Source organism: Durio zibethinus, chromosome 3 (assembly GCF_047325235.1).
Source record: "Durio zibethinus cultivar Kanyao isolate XHJ-2024 chromosome 3, ASM4732523v1, whole genome shotgun sequence".
In the NCBI taxonomy this organism is placed as follows: Eukaryota; Viridiplantae; Streptophyta; class Magnoliopsida; order Malvales; family Malvaceae; genus Durio; species Durio zibethinus.
The window spans coordinates 35682880-35701181 of NC_143164.1; positions in this window are offsets into that span (position 1 = coordinate 35682880).

The window sequence follows — 18302 nt, forward strand, 5'->3', positions numbered from 1 at the left end:
AAGAGAAGAATTTTAAAAAGAAAGGGATTCTTAATAGGCAAGTTTAATTTACAAGAGAAGAATTATAAGAAGAGAGAGATTCTTAATGGGTAAGTTTGTATGGTTATAAATAGGTGAAGCTTCTATAAGGTTAGGTATGAGAAAAAAATGTAAGAGAGTTGTAGGGTTTTGTGGGATAGACACCCCATAGGAGTATTGGGGCTCTACGTCTTATGAGTGTGTATGTTTGTTTGTGAGTGAACTAGAGGAGACTGAGAGGGTCCACATAGATATGATGTATGGGAGCATATGAATATGTATTTGATTATGTTGAAATGGTGCACAAGGGTTTGGGTTTGTGTTTATTTGGGTTGAGAATACTCCATAGGACTAGAGGAGATTGAGAGTGTCTTATGAGTATTGATTGTTGAGTGAGGTTGATGATTTGATATAAGTTTGTAATTCTCTACAACTAGTGGATCTTGTTTCTCATCCGTGGATGTAGGTCAGTTGGATCGAACTAAGTTAAATTGTTGTCTCTTGTGTGTTTGATTTATTGTTTGATTTTGCTTTCGCTGGTGTGATTGGATTGGAGGCTTTTAGTCCAACAAATGGTATCAGAGTTGTGGTATTCCCCAATAAGTGATATCAGAGCTGAATGTTCGAAACGTGAGAAGAGTTGAAGATTCAAGATGTGAAAAGAACCGAAGGTTCGAGACAATAAAGAGCTAAAAGTTCAAGATGTGAGAAGAGTTAAAGGTTTAAGATGTGAAAAGTGCATGGTTTGAGACATGATAAGAAGCAAGTCCAGAAAAGCTCGATTCAAGAGAAGAGTTCGAGTTTAAGTTTTGAAGATTGAGGATTGGTTTGTATGAAGCATGAAAACACAAAAGAAGAGAAGATGATTGTCAAACTTCCATTACAGGTGGAGCTAAACATGTCTAGCATGAAGATAGATGATTTGATAGAATATGAGTCAAGGTGAAGATTGTTAGGAATATTGACTCAAATCTCATAAGAGATTTGTTTGGGATTTGTTTGAGATTTGTTAGATATTGCTGGATGGATAAAAAGACTTGCAAAAGAAGAATTTTAAGAGAAAGAGGATTCTTAATAGGTAAGTTTGACTTGCAAGAGAAAAATTCTAAAAGAAAATGAATTCTTAATAGGCAAGTTTAACTTACACGAGAAGAATTCTAAGAGGAGAGAGATTCTTAATGGATAAGTTTGTATGGTTATAAATAAGTGAAGTCTCTACAGTGTTAGATATAAGAAAAAAATGTAAGAGAGTTGTAAGATTTTGTGGGATAGATACCTCATAGGAGTATTGGGGCTCTACGTCTTATGAGTGTGTATGTTTGTTTGTGAGTGGACTAGAGAAGACTGAGAAAGTCCACATATGTATGATGTATGGGAGCATATGGGTATGTGTTTGGTTATATTGAAAGGGTGCACAAGGGTTTGGGTTTATGTTTGTATTTGTTTGGGTTAAGAATACTTCATAGGACTAGAGAAGATTGAGAGTGTCTTATGAGTATTGATTGTTGAGTGAGATTGATAATTTGATATAAGTTTGTAATTCTCTACAACTAGTGGATCTTGTTTCTCATCCGTGGATGTAGGTCAGTTAGATCGAATCACGTTAAATTGTTATCTCTTGTGTGTTTGATTTATTGTTTGATTTTACTTCTGCTGTTGTGATTGAATTTGAGACTTTTAGCCTAACACCATTCTCATCAAACTATACGTAACTTTTTCTTCTTTTTTTTTTAAATCTTTTGAGATATAATTAGGTTTGTGCTCAGACACTTAACCCTAGAGTTCACTCTAATATTGCTTGCTTTGATTGGTGTACATTTTTCTTTTTGGATGCAATTAGAACAAACAAATTCAACATAAACACCATAAGTAATTAAGGTTATAAACTTTTATTTCATTGTACTAGGGTTAATCAAGTTGCAAGCCACATTTAATGCTCCAAAATTAAAAAATAACGAAATTTAAAAGAAAATTTTTTATTAGACAGTCTTTAAATTTTTTATGGATACCCCTAAAAATGGCAAAAAATTGTAAAAAATTTTTCTGAACATCATAAAATTGATAAATCTATCAATAATTATATATATATATATTATAAGTAAACAACTGCTAAAAATTGACATTAATTAGCACAATATGTCAAACTATCATTGGGTGATAAAAAATACAATGGAAAATTTAATCAAATCAAAATACAGTAATAAATTTTAATATCCAATTATAATATGTTGGTAAATTTACTCTTCAACCCTAAAACAGATTGATAGAATCAGGAATTTTTTTTATAAACATTTTTATTTTTTATTGTTTTTGGATAAGTTGTATTTTATTTACCTAAAGAAGCATTAAATTGCTACAATACATTCATTCCATATATACAATCAAATCATATTCTAATTATTATGCAATAAAACTTTATTTATATTTCAAGCATCGTACAAATTCTTGTTGACTGAGTCAGCAACAATCAAATGCAATCTATGTAATCGAGTCCTGATAGCTTCTTTAATCCGTTCATACACTTGTTCTTTTATTCTTTCTTTATTCTTAAATAATTTGTAGTTCTTTTCTCTCCATATATGGTATATATGAACATTTCAAGTAATACATAATACTATTGATATCAATGCCTTACCTTTTGTCCTTGTCACTACCCATTTCAGTTTTCAATTCACTCTTTGACTACTCTATCAATCCTGTATGACCGTAATGCCCTTCTCTCCACACCATTTTTGCATATTTATAACCAAAAAATAGGTGGTTCTTAGATTCCCTTTCATGTTGACATAGGCAGCACTTTTCATCCACCTCCATTCTCCAATTTCTCAACCTATTTTTTTGTTAGAAACCTGTTTAGTATAGTCATCTATGCAATAATTGAGTGTTTCAGGATATGATACTGAAACCGTATTAATTTATGCCACGTAACATTTCTTTGCTTATATCTTATCTCATTCTAAACTATTGCAACAAAACAGCCATTGTTAGGGACAAGCCACACCTCAACACCATTTTTTTGTTTGATGAATTGGCATGCAATAGTCAGAAGTTGAAGTAGTTTTCTCCAGCCCCAACTATTACCCTGTTGTGGTACAACTTGTCATATACTTCTGCCTCAAGACATAAGTTTTAATCTAAGCTATCCACATAGATCCTGTTTTTGAAAAAATAGACCAAATGTTTCTCATCATGCATGCCATGTTCCAAGTTAGTGTGTATTGGATACCTAACCTTCTTTCAGACTTAGGGTGGCAAATGGTTTCCCAACTGACTTTAGCCTCTCTGGCAATCCCCTTTTAGCCTTTCTAAGGGAAGTTAGAACATCGCTAATTGATCTTCTTTAACATATGCTTAGGCTATATAAAGTGTTTACACCAATAATTATGTAAGCTAAAAAGTACTGATTGGATTAGTTGTAGTCTTTCAACATAAGATAAGTGCTTACTAGTCCATCATTTAATCCTAGTTGTGATCCTTTCAAGTAATAGAGCATAATCTTTTGTGGTGAGTCTTCTGGTGATCAGTGGAACTCTTAGGTATTTAAGAAAGAGTGAGCCTACTTTGAATCATATGGCTTGTTAAATTGATTGGATCTTTTCCTTACCTATTCTTGTGGCATATATCTCACTCTCTTCACAATTAAGTTGCAGCCCTAAGAACAAGTAAAAAGCCTGCATAAACTCCTTGACACCAATAATTGAATCCTTGCTTCCTTTTGCAAAAATTAACAAATTATTTGCAAAACATAAATGTGTCAGCTTGATCTTCCTACACTTAAAATGATAGGCAAACACTTCAAACTTGGCAGCTTCAACTAACATTATTGACAACACATTCATTGTTTAAGTAAACAGATAAGGGAAAAGTGGATCCCTTTATTTTATTCCTCTAGCTCCTTGAAAATAACCCACTAGCCCTCCATTAGATGATATAGAAGACATTAGGGTTGTAATACAATTATTGATTCAGCCTATAAATTTTGAAGGCAATCCAATGGCTACCAAAATTTTATGGATAAAATTTTAATTCAATGTATCAAAAATTTTTTGCAAATCAACCTTTGTAACACACTTTGGGGATAATGTGGTTCTACCATACCTTTTTACCATTTTATGTGCTATAAGCACATTGTTTATGATGCTCCTCTTTTCTATAAAAGCACTTTAGCTTTTTCTTATGATATTTGGTAGGATATTTTTAAGTATATTTGCCAAAATCCTACTAATGCACTTATAAATGATAGTACAACATGATATAGGCCTGTAATCTCTAATCCTGCTTGGATTTGCACACTTTGAAACTAATATGATAATGATTGAGTTAAATGAGGAAAGTATATGCCCACTTTGAAAGAAATGCAATATAGCATTTGTAACATCCTCACCAACAATGGACCAAGATGTTATCTTTAGTTTTTATTAAAATTTTATTTTTTTTTATTTTTTTTCATTCATCAAAAAAAAGTAAATACCAAACAAAATTTTTCTCCTAATGATTTTCCCGTAATTACAGCTTTTATAACTTCAGAACTAATAAAGTTCCCTTTTTTTTCACTAAAATTGACTTTCTAGAAATTTTTTTAAAAAATATTTACATTTTTTGAAAAAGTAAAAGTTTTTTGTTATTTGGATGAGTAAATGAAAATTTTTTTCTATTATTTGGTTATTTTTTAGAAAATATGTTTCTTTTTCAAATAATATTAATATAACTATTAAAATATTAAAAAATATTTATTATTAAATTATATTGAAATTATTTATTATTAAAATTGTTAATATTCAAGAATAATTATATTTTAGTAATAATATTTAATATTAAAATATTATATTAATATAAAAATACTTAAAATAAAACTATTTATATTCTGTATATTAATATTTCAAAATATTTAAAATAGTATTACTATTTTTAAAATATCATTTTTATTAATATTAAAATAGTAATATTTATTATTAAAATATTTATACTATTAAAATGTTTATATTTTATATTGAAACTATCTATTAGAAATCATAACAAAAAAATTTTTTATTAAATTTTTTTATTTATATTTATTATTAAAATAGTAATATAAATACCTTAATAAATAAAAATATAAAATTATATATTTTAAACTAAAAAATAATAAGAAATTATTAAAAATATTCATATTAAGAAAATAATACTATTATATTATTTAACATTAATTATTAAAATAATAAAAATATTATTATATATTTTTACTTATTCTTAAATATAATATAATATTATTTATTATTGAAATACTAAAAATATTTATGTTTAGTAAATTAAAAAATAAAATATTTAAAGTTGAAATATCAAAAGTCTTTTAATGTAAATATTTTAATTTTTTAATTAAAATTAAATAAATTTTTTTATTAATATAATAATATTTTAAATCAAATCAAATTAAGTTCGAACTTAAAATATTATGTTCAAAGTTATACTTGAGTAAAACTATAAAAATATTTAATATTAAAATATTAAAAATCTTTTACTATTAATATTTTAATTTTTTAAATAAAATTAAATTAAAATATGATTTATTAACATAATAATATTTTGGGTTGATCAAATTAAGTTTGAGTTAAAAAAAAATGTGCAAAATCCAATTTGAGTAAAATTATACTCAAACACATCGATAAATATTTCTACTTATAAATAACTCTCTTAAAATTATCTTTTTTTTTTTCAAAATGATAAGACAGTTTCTAAAAAAATATCTTAGTGTTTATTGATCAATAAATTATTTTTCATTAATCAATTAATTTTTGTCAAATAAATATCTTAAAATACAATAATTATTTTTTAAAAATTATTTTTTGTAAAATAAACTGAGCCTAACTTTCATTTTATTCTTTGGTGAATCTTTTAAAAGTAAAGAATGATGGGAACCAGCAACAACTTTGCTTGACAACTTTTTCGTTGACTGACCATTGGTTTTATTTGGTTGTTGATTTCGATTTTCCATTTAAGTCTTTCCAATAGAGAATCGTTTGGGATACTCCATGCATCTTTTCTTGGTGGGTTCAATGGAAAATAAGTTCTGTCATTTTCTCTGTCTATTTGCTCTTCTTTTTTGTGGTCAGTCAATCCATTGCTTGACTATCACTAGTTAATATTCAGAGTTAGGTCCACCCAAAAAACATTCTTAAAACTTTGATTTGTGAATAAAAAAGAAGGAAATGAGGGAGTTTCCTTGAATGTTTGCTGTACGCTTTTTCATGTGAGAAAATTAACTTTTAGACATGCAGTGATAAATACGATAATGTGAAAATAATATATTATAATAAATTTATAATAAATAAATAAAAATTAAAAATAAAACATGCTAAAATTCACATAAAAAATCTTTCATTATAAAAAAAAAATGAACCATCAAATAATATATATATACAATTTTTTTTAACTAAAACTAAAACTAAACAATATTTAAAAATTAATTTAAAAAATCTTATATATAGATAATTTAATAAATATGTTTTACATTTATTTTTATAAACTTTTCAACTTAATTTTTAATTTTTAAAATATTAAATCATAAACATACTAATAAAATTTTAACTTAATTAAATCATAAATCTATCTTCATTTAACCTCTGATCAAACTAACTACTTCCGTGTTTTTCTCTTTCCCCTCGTCCGACGACAATCCTCTTTTTCTTGTCTGCCGGCTCATTTTTTCTCACCTAAATCATTTATAAGATGGGCTTTTCTTTTGATTAAAATGAAGCAAAGACTTTCAGACTTTTAAGATGACAAAAGTCTGGGGCTGGACCCCACACACATAATAGTAATATCGTTCATTCGTCATCCAACTCTGTAAGTACATTTACCATAATTCTAATAGAAAAAGCTCTCAGCTATTCAAACATACATCTCTCAAAAAAAATTTAAGCTTAACATTTAATTTAAAATCAATTCGTTACGAGTGAATAAATTTTTATTATATTTATTATATTTATTTGATTGAAATGTTTTTTATTTTTTTAAATCATAACTTAAAATCATAAGATAAATAATTTAATTTTAAACTTATTAAGTACTAAATTCGAGTAATATATAGGATTTAACTTACCTAAGAGTTCATGGCAAAATGACGGATATTATTAGATTATATTAATTTATTGCCGTTAGAATGCATTTAACTCCCTTGACTTGGCTTTTCTTTTACCAGGATGACTTTGAATGAAAACAAGCGGATTTCCTGAAATCTCTCTCGTCCAGTTGTGATGTCAACTGCGGATGAGTCGACTCCATCAGATTTCACAGTTTGGTCTATTTTCAGCACAGTGTGAACAGTAATTGTGGATCTCATTCCGTATGTCTTTGTTCTGAGTATCAATTTAGAGGTAGCCAATGTTCTCGTTCACATGTATAAGGGTGTATTAAAAAAATAGAATTCTTGAGCTGTACTTGAATATATTTAATTTTTATTTATTTATTAAATTTAATAATATTTTTTAATAATATTTTTACATTAATTTATTAAACAAATCAAATACAAATAAAAATTTATTTGATTTGTTTATATTTATGAATAAATTTATTTAAAATTTATTCATTTATTATTTATTTATTGTTCGTTTACTGTTTGTTTATAATAATATTAATAAAATTATATTATTTTCTTTAATCTTAATCTTATTTGAAAGTTCATTTATGTTCGTTTTAGTTCGTTTATATTAATTTATGATTTATTTATTTAAATTTATTTGATTATAATTTATTTATTATTCATAAACATGTTCATTTATATATGTTCGTAAATATATTCGTTCAATATTTACGAACGAATTCGTTTAATTTAATTAAATCAAATACAAATCAAATGTAAATATTTTATTATTTAAACGAATCAAACTCAAATTAATAAAATAATTTTCTTACCAAATATGAATCGAACTTGAACACTTTTAAATATAAACGAACGAATTACAAACATTTACTCGTTCATTCGTATTCGATTCATTTAAAGTTTTGTACATAAATGAAGTAATTGTTTCTATTATTTTATCATAATTAGTTCATATTATTAATGTTGATAATACTTGAGCTTCCATAGTTGAATAATTAAGAGATTAGATTTCAAGAAAAGATTATCCTTATTGGATTTTCTTTCGAACAAAGGATAACATGAAACATACCCTGACAAATCAAAGCTTAGTCAGGCAGATGCCTAAGTCTGCGGAAAGCTCAATTTCTCCTGCTTCAGCATAAATGCTTTCTGCCTTAATTTTATATCTAGTTATTTTCCTAGGTTAAATGCAATTTAATATTTGAATATTTTCTCAATTAAAAACACTATCTTTAATTTTAGTTTAATATAAAATTAAACATCAATTTAACATTTGGATTTTTTAATTTAAAATATCATCTTTAATTTTGATTTAATATAAAAGTTAACATTTTTTAATTAATTCAAAACAAGATTTGGTTTTTATACTAGAGCATCAACCGATCTGCTCCATCAATCATTGCAATCTTCCATGAAAACTTGACCTCCCTTACCTCGTTCTGAGCTATGATCATAATCTCCATCAGCATTACAGCTACCAAAAAATCCAACAAATCAAAAACAATCCAGATAAAAAAATGAAAAATAAAAACCAAAATCCAGTTCAAAAACCACCTCAAAGTTCAATTAGTCATAAAAAAAAAATGAAAGGAGTCTTTTTATTTACTAAAAATGAGGTTGGGTTTTCAAGATAAGTTTTGGTGGTTTCAGCAAAACCCTTTATTTTCTTTCAAATCCATTATTTCCTCCCCTTCCATTCTCCTCACCAAGACCCAAATCCAAGTTAGTCATGTCTTTATTGATTCCATCTCTTGCCGTTATCATGATGTTACAAACAACCTGGATGGTCACATCATTTTAATAAACCAAACTCAAGTTTAATTTACTCAAAACACTGCTGTGTTATCGTCACTTTCATATGCTTAATTGCAAGAACATCATCTCACTTTCTCATCTCAAGCAAGCTAGCAACTGCAGGATTTTAGATAAAAGAGAGATTTGAAGGACTACAAAGAGTGGGGGAGAGAGAGTAAAGTGTCATCCTTTCATTTAACAAAAATGAAAGTGATATAAAAAAATTTTTAATTTAAATTTTTTACAATTTTTTATATTTTGTTAACATGTGTTACAATTAAAGAGTTAACAATACAAGGAGTTTACACTATGTTAAAAATTTTGAATCAAGCAAATTCAAAAAAAATAATTTTGATTAAATAAAATTAAAAATTATTCAAACATTAAATCTTAAATTAAACTTTTGGTGTTTTCCTTACTTTGCTCAAGGGAAGGTTCTTTACTGGTTTTGTCTATTCAAACCATGCTTTCATGGGGAGAAAGGTGCCATCAGGTTCAAAGACCCTTGGCAGGTATGAAGTATGAAGAACATTCAAATTTAAAAGTTTTCTGGTTGATGTTATTTATGATTTTCATTTTTTATATAAAAAAATTATAATCGTAGAATAAAAAAAATTAAGATGAAATTTAAATTTTAAATTCATTAATATTATTTTTAAAAAATAATTATATAAATAAACTAAATTAAGTCTTGATTCAAAATCTTTTAGTCTTTTCTTCATGCTTTAAAAAAACAGATAAGCCTCTTTCAATGTGGTTGTTTGAAACAATCAAACATGAATCCGTAGAAGAAAATCTCTCCAGAAATTTGAAACTTTTAATATTCAAAAGTTGATATTTACTTTGTTGTCACCTATTGACTATACCATGCGCATCAATATTCAATAGTACCCATCAAACATGTAGAGACTAAAAAATTTATGGAAAGTTGGCCTACACGCTGGGTGTCACTAACCGCGCATTTTTTAGATTGAAACTGCATAACTATGCTGTATTAAAATTATTCATAATCGAAGTCAGTCTTTCATGAGTTTATTTTCTTATAGACAATTCGTTATCGATCTTTCAAACCACCTTTACAAAAACTTTATTTTTGCTTTAACCTGTTGGATCGCGCGTAACATTTCTAAACTCATTGAGGGAGGAACCCAACTCTCATTGCATTATCAGTCCACAAGTTTCATGGTGGTCTCAAGCACCCATCCAAGTCTATAAGCATTAAGGTCCTAAACACTGACCTTACTTGAATTTACATAAGGGAGTGTAGCCCTGTTCTCATTACAGTATATCAATCTAGTATAGTGAGAACCCAACATTATGTTAATAGTTTAGAATATAGTGTATCTCATATTAGATAAAAAAATTTAATTATTAATGAGTAAAATTAATTTTTATATTAATTTTATTCATATTTTAAATAATTATATTTGAATAGAAATAATTATCATATGACTAATAGTCATAACTATTTGAATATAAATAGATTATTATTTATAAAGGTTATGATTATGCAAAATATCATAACCATTTGAATAAAAATTTATGTTTATTTATTTATTATAAATAGATCTTTCAGTATAATTATTTTCATTATTTTTTGTTGGAAAGTTTGAAATTTTGTTGTATCTTAAAGGTATAATTGCCTTTGAGAAAGTGTAATTCACGTCTCAAAACCAAAATTTTTTTCTATTATTTTTATTCTTATATTTATTTTTTCTAACAATTTAAAGACAATTATAAAAAATTTATATTTCGCATGAGAAAAATATAAGGAAAAGAAATTGGCATGATTTGGAGATCAATATTAGAAGAGGTTAAAGGTGTCAAAGGATTAATGTTTTCATAGACCAAAATGATAATTTTCATAAAGATCTTTATTAGAGGTATGTATTTTATTTTTTGTGTAATTGCTGGTAAGAAGATTGATTGAATAAGATAAACATATTACTAGTAAAAAGATTGACTGAATAAGATAAACACATTAACAATTAATTTTATTAGTATGTAAAGTCAAAACACAATATACAAAATATTGATTACAATACATAAATTTATACATATACTAAAATTTGCTCCACAATTGGGTTTAATGAATTATGTTATATCTATTTGCAAAATCGATACTTATAAAGAATGGATGGGAAATAGCTTAAAAACATAACAAAGAAATACATGAATTGATCTACGACCAAAAGAATAATTGCATGTTATCAAGTAACGAATTAAGTTGGGTTCTAATAGAATGACCAATTGTTTAATTGTCATGTACTGGTTATATATAGAATAGGCAAATTGTCTTATGGTTTCTATAAAAATAATCTAAAAGGGGTAAAGAAATTCATCATGAAAAATTAGTTGCAAGTAGAGAATATATATAGAAAATAAATTTTGCTGCAAGATTAGTTTTATTTTTAAATTATGGCATTAAAATCGAGATAATAAGTTAAGTTAAGCTATTTGTATGGTTCTATCTTTGTTGATCATTTATAAATAAAAGGTTGATTTTTTTAAAATTTTATTATTGGTTCAAATTTTGACTAATGTTTAATTTTCATGAAAACTAACTAAAATTAAATTGACATATATGAATAATTATTATTAAGATATGGTGTTTCATAAATTAATTAGTGGATAATAAACCAAATAATTGTTATTATCAGAAACATTGATAATATGACATTATTTTGCCTGCTGGGTGTATTACACTAGAAATGATTTTATATACAATGAATATATAATGGTGATGGTAATGTAAAATACATTAAGTATGTACATCTATGGTATCCCTATATTTTTTAAATTTTATGTTAGTATCACTAAATAAAATTTGGCCAACAATTTAGGTTAATTAGATGATTGATTAAAAAAAAAGGCATGTCATTAAAAATATTGAAACATTTGTCGGTTACTAGCATTTTGAAGAATACTCATCGATGTCTAAATTAGCCATGTTTATAAATTAGAAAAAAACCATGCAAATTCAATGTTCCAAAGGCATCGATACATGCATATGTTTAATTCCATTTTGCAATTGCATGAAAAACATTGGTATAGTTTGCTATATATTATGAAAACAAAATGAATGGAATGGAATTTTCTTTCTTATATGTTTAGAAAGATATGAACAATGGAGATAGAATATCATCATCCAATTAATATATTATTGATTAAAAATAATGAAGACATTTTTACTTCTTATACTCGAAAAAATGACCTTTTGTAGTCTGTTAAAATGAAAAGTACACAAGTTTCCATGGCTTTCAATAGTTTCATGACAATGGCAAGGATGTAACAGTTATACGCCATATTAACATATAGGCTTAAATAATAATATTGGCTTGTGAAAACCATAAGTCTTAGAGTTAACCAATCAATAATTTAACCAATGCAAATTTATCATGAGTTTTTGCATAAAATATGAGTAGAACTCATATTATAATTATTGTTTATGCTATTTTATGAAAATGATTCTTTGAATTCATGTTTCATAACTTATGTTAATATGGTGATCTAGATATGAACATATTGATCACAAAATGGTTGTGAAAATATTTAAAGGAGTTAAATATACTATAAACTCTTATTATACATAGGCATATTGGTCCCGTAAGTAAAGTTTGAATCTATTTTATATCCAAAAATGTTATGACCAATTAAAAGTGGTAAATAATAGAGATATATAGTTGGGCTACATAATGGAGGAAAAATAAAGTTCTCATAAAATTTTGAAATCAAGTTTAGAAATTTCAATAATCATGAATTTAGAATTGGCCATTGGGCAATTAATATATGCATTGAAAACTCATGATAATATTTGAGATAATTGGTTTTTACTAAAAGCTATCGATATAAATAAGATAACTTTAATAGCCAAATCTACATGATTTGTAGGTATGATATGGATTATTATGGTTGGTTTAGAATAGTCATAAGCCAAAATTGATGCCACAATCTTGATCACATTGTGGTAATGGTTTTTCTTATGTATTGGCCTAATTCATGGATTATACAAATGATTTATCATATATGATTTTATATAGTAAAAATTTTAAAGTATATTTACTTTGAAAGCCATAAGTAATTCAAAGATCTTATGAATATGAAAACTTTTATAATAGCAAAAGGAATTATATTTGAACCATTTGGGTGGTGGAAATGGTTTTGTTCATGGTAATAAAAATTATTAATAGTGTCCATGATGAAATAAATTCATATAAGTATTTATGAATTGACATAAAAAATCTTAAAAGGAGACTATATAAGCATGATTATATTTGAAATTTGTTTATTGATGTAAACTCTTATATTAAGTTAAAATATAAAAGTTTTGAAACTTTTAAGATATTTGCTAGTTATATTTCACTAAAGGTGGATTTGAAAATCTCCTACTTAAAAAAAAAAAAATCACCAAATAGCGAAAAGATAAATAAAATGGTAACTTGGTTAAGTATATATAATATCTTGATAATTGAATGAGACATTTTTTAGTAAAAGAATGCATACTTGTACATGGTAGGGGTAATATGAATCAAAAGAAATAAATTTTGCCACCATAGTATTGTAAGATTTTAGTATAATTTTATGAGCAAATTATTTAAACTAATAAGTTTAGTATACTTATCAAAGTAAAATTATAAAAAAGGTCCTTAAAAATCTTAAAAAGATAAAATGGTTTGGTTTATTCATTAAGTTTATCCAATTGTATTAGAAGTATAATCGTATTAAAGATGTATAAAAGCATGAAAATAGAATGGTTGAAATTTATGAGTATAGAGTTGTGACCACAACCAAAACCAACTATTTCTTAAAATGATAAGAATGAGGCAATGATGTCTAAAGCATATAAATGATATGCAAAATGAAAAGTTTGAACATATTAGCCTGAAGTGATTATATTTGAGATTTAATATCAAGTGAGGATAATTACCATAAAAGGAAATTGAATTCCAAGATATTTGGTTAGTAATACTATAAGTAGAATGGATTTAAACCCTTACTATTAGACACCAATAATAAGAACCCAATTTTGAATTAGTAAACTCTAATTACAAAGTTTAATGGGTAAAAATAAGTTATTGTTATGTGTTTGTTAAGTACTAGTAAAATCCATTCAAATTTTAGAAACTGATGTGATCCATTGGGTGGGGAGAATGAGTTTTTACACTGTTAATGGAGTTTTAAATGTCTAAAGCAATAGAAACATAATGGAAACTCTACCTATATAAACATAAAAGTGGTACCGCTTCAACAAGAAGAATTAGGCTCTCTATTGTAAATATTTATGAATCAGATAAGCATATGACCAAGATAGTGCTAAAACAGTTATAAACCTCTAATAAAAGAATAAATAAGTATTATGTGTATTACATCTTCAATTCTAACACAATGAGTTGAGGTTTAATCTGTGAACATCATCAACTTGATTATATTTCTAAGATATATATGCTAACTGAATGTTTAAATCTAAAAATACCTTCTTGTATTCATAATATTTATTGTGTGGAAAGTTAGAGATTAAGCACTAACATTCTAAACTAGTGAAAGATTGTTGATAGTTTAGAATATGGTGCATCCCACATTAGATAGGAATATTTAATTATTAATGAGTAAAGTTAATTTTTGTATTAATTTTATTCATATTTTAAATAATTATGTTTGAATAAAAATATTTTTCATATGACAAATGGTCATAACTATTTGAATATAAATAGATTATTATTCATAAAGGTCATGATTATACAAAATGTCATAACTATTTGAATATGTCTGTTCATTCATTATAAATATATTTTCAATATAATCATTTTCACTACTTTTGATTAAAAAGTTTGAGGTTTTATTGTATCTAAAGGCATGATTATCTTTAAGAAAGTGTTATTCATGCCTTAAAGCTAAAATTCTTTTCTATTATTTATATTCTCATATTTATTTTTTCTAACACACCATACCTGCATGGACCATCCAAAACTCTCATGTCTGAAACTTTAAGGCACAACACAAGTTTTGGTTTATAGCCAGCCCAGAGCTGCACAAAGCTTAACTCACCAACCACAAAGCTTACATCTTGAGGCCTCGCCCCTTAACCTCGCTTTAAGTTGCCTGCTCGCATAATGGACACCCAACATCATGTCTGTGCCTCATTAAATTGCTCAAGTGTATTACCTCAGTCGCAGCACACTTCTACCTATGCTATCAAGTAGTAATAGGATCTAGCAGCGTGCCTGCCTGCTAGACCGTTCATCCCTCAGGCTCATTGGTGCCCTTCTTACACAAATAACATTTTGTGATCCTTAGTTACTTATCAATCCAAATCAAATAGGAAAAACTGAGGGGCATAATAAATGCTACCATCTAACCTCATAGTTTAAAGTAAAAGTAAGATATGAGGCCTGTCGACCCTAACCCTTCCTGGGTTTAATAAGACCTTAGGAGACACTATACCACACTCATGACTCAACAATGCTTGCCCATCTAGACACCATATGTGCCTAGGAGTAGTTCACTTTAGAATACCAAGACCCCCGCCTACCTATTAGTAAAAAAGGTAATAGAAAGTTGATATCAGATAACCCCTATAAAGAGCATAGAAACTTTCATAACTATGCTACCAAAAATTGTAATAATGTCTAAAATGGGGACATTTCTCCCCAACCAGCTCAGGGCTAACTTTAACCAATTTAGGGCCTTGCAATCTTTCATTTACTTGTAAGAATGCTAGGATTTCACTCATTACTCCACCAACCTAATCGAAGGTACCCGTACCAAGCTTCAACTAAGAACACCAAACTAGCTAACAAGTTTCAGGGTGCCCGCACCAAGGCCCATGCTTACCCGTATACTTAATCAAGGATCACCATTCCATGACTAGGTATCGTCTATTGCTCTGTATCGAGGCAATCATGGCAAGACCAAGGCATTTTAAGGCATGACCATAACATTCTTCCCCACTTACTATGTTGATGCCCTAATCGATGCTAAGACCACACCAACTCTCTTATTACATACAATTGACATTTGCTCATGTCTCTCACTTGTATCCTCAAGGATTGGGTTATGATCCCATCATATAAGGCACCACCCATAGTATTCATTCATTGCCAATGTAGAAGGGTTTCATTTTAGATCCACAACACCTCTTATGCTTTTTCCACATCTAACCATCAGACTCGATCTGTTACTCATATATGCCACTGCACTGCTTCACCCATAATTATAAGTTGCTACCTTGAGGTACCCTCATTGATCATGACCCTTAGTTGAATGAATGACTAACATATTTTATCCTATATTGATACACCTCGTTAGACATGATCTATCACACCAACCGTACCCCTACGATACCTATTCTTTGATGCACCTCTTTGGATGTGGTGCTTAGGTCAACTGCTCTAATGTGACACCACCCATAATAGACCCTAGCATGGTGGCATTCAATCACTTTGGTCATCTTCTAACATGGATTCTATCAATCTTACCAAGGTCATCTCTCTAGGTGTGGCCCTCTAGCTAACTACCCTTCATGGTCGCACCTTATTATCGCTATCTCAAATTTAATCACATGCTCAGATGTCTTATAGGCTACACTGCTTTGGCTCAGTTTCACAAGCAATCATGATTCTCTTTCACTTTTACTCAAGCTTGACTCTACCTACAACCATGTCTCAATGACTGTTCCACATACTTATGCTCACATCTACTTTCAGCCTAATGCATTTTGCATTGGCACCACTTTGGATAAGGGCATCACCTAAGCCCACTTGATGCTCAAGGATCCACCAATCCACTTCAATCACAAAGTCCTTCGATTTGCTCAAACTCAAGGTTCACTAACCTACTCAATACTTAGGGTTCGTCGACTTATTTGAATTCTAGGCCACTCTCATTTACCAACATATACTCAAATTATCCCATATGTGGTTCAATCACAATTGGTTTACCCCTTGCCTTACTTAACTCTTCCAATTTACTGAACAAAACCAACTCAAAATACCAAGTTTATCAGCTTGTTCAACTCAATCAGTCCTCTGACCAACATAAATCATATGGCTTTATCCACTAGCTAAGTCACGTTTACTTACTTCACTAAATTGAAAACCTTATGGTTCGCTAACCACCATAACTCATAAGGCCATCATTCTCAAATAACACAAACATGGTCCACTGACCCACACAAACTCAATTAGTCCACTAATTGGCACACTCTCGTAGTCCACTGACTATCATAATTCATGATCCACTGACCATTATAAACTCATGACTTTATTATAAGCTAACTCAAACGCATATACCTTTGCATAGTGTCATAACGGTTTTGGGACCGCCAGATGTAAAGGTGTTTTAAAATCAAGAAAAATAAAATGGAGTCACCATCAATCTTTGTTAGGGTATGATTGGCCACCCAAAAGTTTATCTTTTTAATAAAATTATAAAAACAGGTTTAAGGTTTATCAAAAAAATAAATTTTGGTCTACGAATAACCAGGTTGGGTTCGGGAGTCGGTTACGTGTGGGAAAGGATTAGCACCCCCACAACGCTCATAAATTGGTATCATTTAATTACGTGTTATTTTCGGTGTTGGATAAAAATGATTTTAATTTAAAATTTAATACTAATTTCCTTCGTTTTTAAAAAAAAATTTTGCTAAAATTTTTATTTAGAAATATTGAGAAAATCTTTAAGTTAAAGAATTATCTTAAAATTCTTCAACATCTAGGCTGAATTTAAAATAACTCTTTTTGCTTAAGATTTAACACAACAATCCTTAAAATGAAATAACAATCTTTATAAAAAATTGTCGGTGACTCTCCAACATCTAAACAGAGTACCAAGAATTATTTCTTTCGGAATGTTATTTTTATTTTATTTTGTAATATCACAAATTTTTTTTTAAAAGTATTATTCTTTTTTTTATTATAAAATATTTTATCATCAAATAGTAAATAAAAATTAAAGACAGAATAGTGTAAATAATTACTGATAATAACATGCTAACATATGTATGCCAATGAATGTTATGTAAAATGAAATGCAATTTAAAAGTTGGGTTCTTAAGTATAATGAAGCCACCCTGACTCTCCAACATCTAGGCAGAGCTTAGGTGCAACTGTTTATATTTAACATCTCAATTTACTATTATACTTTTTATTTATTAATCTTATTATTAATGCGAATTAAGAAATCATGTGAAAAGACTTAATGAAGTAAGATTTCCTAAATACCCTATCATCTAGGCGACATTCGAGAACAAATTGTTTCAAATGAAATTTTCACACGTGTCCTTAGGATTTTTAGGAGGTTTTGAGTAAGGGCTTGAGTAGAAGTTTTGAAGGTTTGGTTTTAAGGTTTAGAGGGTTTTAAAGCTTGAATTTTAGGATATAGAAGGTTTAGAGTTTTGATTTTAGAGTTTGGAGAT